Raw genomic sequence first — 6000 nt, forward strand, 5'->3', positions numbered from 1 at the left:
ACCTCGTAGTTCGTGGTAAAAATTTCAAAGAGGGTGAATTAATTTTAACAAAAGCTTAAAGATATTTTGTTATCAAAGGGAGAGTACTCAACCAAACATCCACCTATAATGATGGCTTTACAAAATTTAAGAGGGAGGGCTCCAACTTGCATTCAATCAACAAGTATGCCACTAACCCCTAATAAATGGAAAGACTTATAATCAAAATATCATGGAATGGGAGAGTTATATCTCAACCAAAGATAACTCAAATCTAAATGCTCTCTTTTGAAAAGTTTAAAATAAAAAGGCACAAGATGGCCAAAAGGTTTAGATGAGGTTGTTAGTTCTTTTTGTCTTTTTGAAATTAAAGTCAATATGATTAAGTTCACTTACAAGTTTGATTAAGAAAATATTTTGAAAATCAATGGCATAAGGCAAAAGTTTCTACTCATCAAAACAAGTTAAGTTGAAAATAACAAGCAAAGAAAGTTTTTAAAAAAATGAGGGAGAGATTTTGAAATTTAAGAAGTAGGAGGAGATGAAGGGACTATCCTAGATAAGATTTAAAAGTTTAGGATTGAAAAGATCTAACGATTGGGAAGCATCCACAAGACAAGAATGTCAGATAGAAACCTATTTCCTTTGGACTTTTTAGCAAGCAACAAACATAATCATCCAAACAATTAATAAGAAGACCAATGGTATCAAATAAAGATAACAAAAACATCCAAGCCAACATTCCAAAGGCAAGCAGTCTTCAGTCCCCTTCAAATGTACCAGATAAATATCCCTTGAAACATTCTCACAGAGACAAGCACCAGATAATATTAATAAGATAAAAAATAATAGCTGAAGCACATAGACAAAGTATACAAGATAAATCAAAGAGTTGCTCTCAAGGCTTGTATCAGATGAATGATGTTTGCCAAGAAAGGTTCTAGATAATGGCATTGGCCAAGTCTCCTTCAAAGCATAGGGACGTTGCCTACTCTAAGTCCAAAAGTTCAGATCAAGTCTTAGACAGAGGTCCAACAGTCTACCAATGTATTTTTTAGGTTTTTTTTTGTTTTTATTAGGTATTTTAAGGTCCTAAGACCACAAACAAGGCAAAATCACAAGCATAATATAATACAAACACAAAATATGGCCCAAGTGAGCAAAGTGAAAATGACTGAAACATAAACAAGTTGCATGAAATGTAAATGACAAATGGATGATAAAGTGCATAAATTTAAATTGCATTGAAATAAATTCCATTAAAATAAAGTCAATACAAAATATGTTAGTCAATGTTAGTGGAAGAAGATAATGGTTTACGTCATTTTTTGGAGAACACTCAACCATCCACTCACAAGCATGAAGGTATGAACCAAGACATCATCCATGAGAAGGGCTCCAACTTGGATAAATCAACAAGTATGTCACTAGCTCTCACAAATGGAAAAAGGTTAAATCTTCACACAATACGATGAGGAATGGGAGACTTGCAATCTCACTTACAAAAATGCTATGCCTTTGGGACAAATTTAGCTCTATGTTAAGCAATTGTAATTGGACTTATGTAGAAGTCACAACTATCCGAGGCCGAGCAATAAACGTATTGGTGTTAATGCATGCTAGAGACAAGGTATAATGACCAAGCTCCTAAATCATACCACACACAAAAATAAAAGGGAATGAACTATCTAAATCAGGCTTATGTTGATTCATCTGACACAAGGTCATTGATGGATCAACTAGCATTTAATTTTAGAGAAATCATTGGCCAATGAGGGATTGGGGAAGAAGGAGATGAAGATGAAAATATAGATTGAAAAGAATCCCAAATTGATCAAGGGATGAACTTCATTTGACCAATACTATCCATTCATCTTGAGGGATGAAATCCATACTTCATCAACCCCCTAAATCCAATAGTATTGATTAAATTGAAGTCCAATTCAACCAAGATCAAGGCCAAACAGAAGATGAGTCAACACAAAGTCAATCAAATAGCTCAAAAAATATTTAAACAATTAAACAAATTAATTTCAATTTTTAAATGAATAAAAATGCATTTTAAAAGATGAAAAAGCCTCAAATCCCTTCAAATCATCAAATAAATGGCCAAGAGATTTATCATAGGTGAAACAAGGTCAAATGACCATAGACTAATTTTTTTTTGGCATTTTTTGAAAGTCAAAAGTATTTAAAATCAATTAAAACAAGTCAAAAATCATTAAATTCACTAAAAATATCATATCCAATCCAAAAAATAATTTTAATTCAGAAAATAGAAGAGGAAGTTATTTGATTTTTTTTTGGGAAAATCCCATATTTTTTGGATTAAAATTGGATTTATAATGAATTTAATAAGAAAATAGTATTTTAAAAATTAAAATGGAAAATCAAATAATCAGAAAAAAGGAAGGCCATCAGATCTCCCTCATTAATTGAGGTGGCAGATCTGATGGCCACACGCGTCATGTCCACGGTGTTCCAAAGTCCACACGTGCATATGGATGGTAATCAGAAAGGAGGGACATGATTAAAACGTGGAAACCAGATCAGATGGCCTGGATTGCACCAACGCACCACCAGAGCCCTAACTCCAGTCATCTTCTCTGGTCACCCTCGCCGGACTGCCAGGACCAAAGCATCACCAAAATGGATGGATCATATATGGTTTTAAAGAGAAAATCATGAGGATCTCGAATTTGACTTCCAATTTCTCCAATTCTCACTATATAGGAAGATATATGGAATTGAAAAACGAGGTATGCAAACTGAGTTGCTTCGATTCAACCTCAAAGAAACTCAATCTTGTTTCCTACATTGGTAAGACTTCAACCAACCATAAATCAAGCAAAATTATGGAGAAATGAGAGAGAATCGAAGACTTGAAAATCTGGAAAAGTCACCTTCGGGTTGCAGTGATTTGGCTTGATCTTGATGCAATTCTTCTTATCTTTGCTTCCTTTTGCTTGCAGGAGATGTTTGAGATGAAGAAGATTGTGAACCCTTGGAGTTTTAGCTCAAAAACAAAAAGGTGAACTAAAAATCGATTTCAAAGAAATCTTCAAGGTTGTTCTTTCAATGGAGGTTAGGGGAATTGCAGGGAAAAACTTGGGCAAAGGTCCTCCAATGCCGAGGCAATGAAAATGTATTTATAGGCTCTTGAATTCATTTCCGCACAATTTGAAAAATTGGCCAAAAATAGCAACTTGTGTGCATGGGTGAATGAGCATGCATTTAGGCCAAAATGATGATGTGATTCACTTCCAATTTGTGCACAATTGATATTGAAGTCATAATATGGAAGAATGCAAAGGGAATTAACATTTGAGTGCAAAAGTTGTCAAAACAAACCAAACAAAGGAACCATGCGCAAGTCCCTCAATTTTGATCCAAATGCAATGATCTTGGACTATTTGAAAATCTAGCATGAATGGGAACAACTTTGATGTTGGAAAATTTTCCATTTGAAGCTTGGAACTTGATGAATCTGGTGTTGAAGTTGGAGGAATCAAACATACTTGAAAATTTTCTAAGTTAAAAGTCAAATGAACCCTTTTTCCATATTGAATAACTTTTTCTATGAGTTTTAAATGACTTTGGTTCCTTCTATAAAGTTGTATCTCTTTAAATTATATTTAATTTAGTCACAAATTTGAAACAATTTGGATCTTGCATGATGGAGTTATGGATTTTAGAAGTTGAGGAAACATGCTTGTTCAATGATAATGGCCAAAATGGACCTATAATGTTTCCTTATGGAACTTGCCATTGCAAGTGGAATTTGACCTTTACAAAATAAGAAAAGTTGGAGAAGATATCTTTAAATTAATCATGAAACTTGGATAATCTTCATATCATAAAAATTGAGCAATTTATGGTTCTTGGAAGTTGACATTTCATCTAGGGCAAAGACAAAATGACATATAATCTTTCACCATAAAAAGTGACTTTTCAAGCAAAATTAGCTCTTGATTCCAACATGAAAGTTGTTTGTAATATCATAAAAGTAACTTTTCTCTTGGAATAATTTTCATATGACAAATATTGAAGGAGACAGGGTCTAGGGAACCCTAAATTTGACCAGTTGACTTTTCTGGTTAACCTCCTTGAACCAACTTGCAAACTTGAAGTTATTTTGCTCTTTGGGGCTCATGGAGAATCATATATGCTTAAGATGATGTTTAATGAAGTGTCCCATGATATATTTTATCAATTGTTGAAGAAACTTGCTGAGGAAGACACACAAGATACCTAAATGAACTAGGGCTTCCTTAACAAACAAGCTTCAAACTCTTGATGAATTCTTGATCAAAATAAAAAATAAGGAACATGGAGATCCATATATGATGCTTAGAACTCAAGTAGACCATTGATTGCTTGATTCCTTGCACCGAGGGTCTCAAACCCTAGTTGTGAGCTTGATGAGGCACAAGTGGGCATACACACTACCTACAAAAGAAAAACAAAGCCACACTAGACATATTTTTGGTATTTTGGTTAGTAAAAAAAGAAAAAATAAAGTACGATACAATCACATATGCTTGGTGATCTCTCCTGATGTAAACCCAATGAATGAGGGGTGAAGAGGAAACCAAAATGTGATCCCAATGCTAATGCCAAGTTATGAGATGGCATAAGGGATCTTAGGGGTCAAAATTAGGGTCTTACAGTATCAATTTTATATACTTTTATAGTTTTATGCTGCTATTTTGTCTTTATTTTCGGTATATAGCAGTTGGAGGCCTTTGTGCGGTAAAACGATGAAAAACAACAAAAACAAATGGAAAATTTGAAGTTCTGACTGTCGTGACGGGCGTCATGGACACCGAGGTGTTAACCGTCAGCTAGTAAAGCTAACAGATCAAGGAAGGCAAGAAAAATAACTATGTTGGGAAGACCATCAGCCCAACTGACGCTCGTCATGGCCCATGATGGAAAGAGTCATGACAGGCAGACCGTCAGCCTTGCTGACACCCGTCATGACGTCGTCATCTTGATATTTTGCACCAAATTCTTCATTTTCTTCCACCACTTCCCAATTTTTCTGCCACTCATTTTGCACTTTTCAAGTAGTTTTCCTACGAGATTTAGCCTATAAATAGGTCCTTAGAACTCAATTTTAAACATCAAAGCTTTGTCATAGCCAGAAATTTACTTGTAAAGCATTTACATCTTGCATTGAGGTGTTCTTGCAACCATAGTTTTAGGTTTTTGGAGATTTATTTTTTGCAAAGTGTAGCTGCTACTTTTCATTGTTATTGTTATTGAATTCATTTGTTGCTATTAATTTTGCTACTGCTATCTGTACCGGAATAAAAGTCTTTGATTGGAGTCGTTTATTTTATTCAAGTTAATTGCTTCTAGTTTCCATATTTTTTCTTCCATATTACTTTACTTGTAAACATCAAAGCTTTGTCATAGCCAGAAATTACTTGTAAAGCACTTACATCTTGCATTGAGGTGCTCTTTCAACCATAGTTTTCAGTTTTTAAAGATTTATTTTCTGCGAAGTGTAGCTGCTACTTTTCATTGTTATTGTTATTGAATTCATTTGTTGCTATTAATTTTACTACTGCTATCTGTACCGGAATAAAAGTCTTTGATTGGAGTCGTTTATTTTATTCAAGTTAATTGCTTCTAGGTTTCATATTTTTTCTTCCATATTACTTTACTTGTAAACATCGAAGCTTTGTCATAGTCAGAAATTACTTGTAAAGCACTTATATCTTGCATTTAGGTGTTCTTGCAACCATAGTTTTAGGTTTTTGAAGATTTATTTTCTGGGAAGTGTAGCTGCTACTTTTCATTGTTATTGTTATTGAATTCATTTGTTGCTATTAATTTTGCTACTGCTATCTGTACCAAAATAAAAGTTTTTGATTGAAGTAGTTTATTTTATTCAAATTAATTGCTTCTAGGTTCCATATTTTTTCTTCCATATTACTTTACTGCTTTTTATATGCTTTATTTAATGTCTACTATTTTCAACGTGAACAAGATAGATACATGCTTTATTTTTAC

Source organism: Lathyrus oleraceus, chromosome 7 (assembly GCF_024323335.1).
Source record: "Lathyrus oleraceus cultivar Zhongwan6 chromosome 7, CAAS_Psat_ZW6_1.0, whole genome shotgun sequence".
Taxonomy (NCBI): domain Eukaryota; kingdom Viridiplantae; phylum Streptophyta; class Magnoliopsida; order Fabales; family Fabaceae; genus Lathyrus; species Lathyrus oleraceus.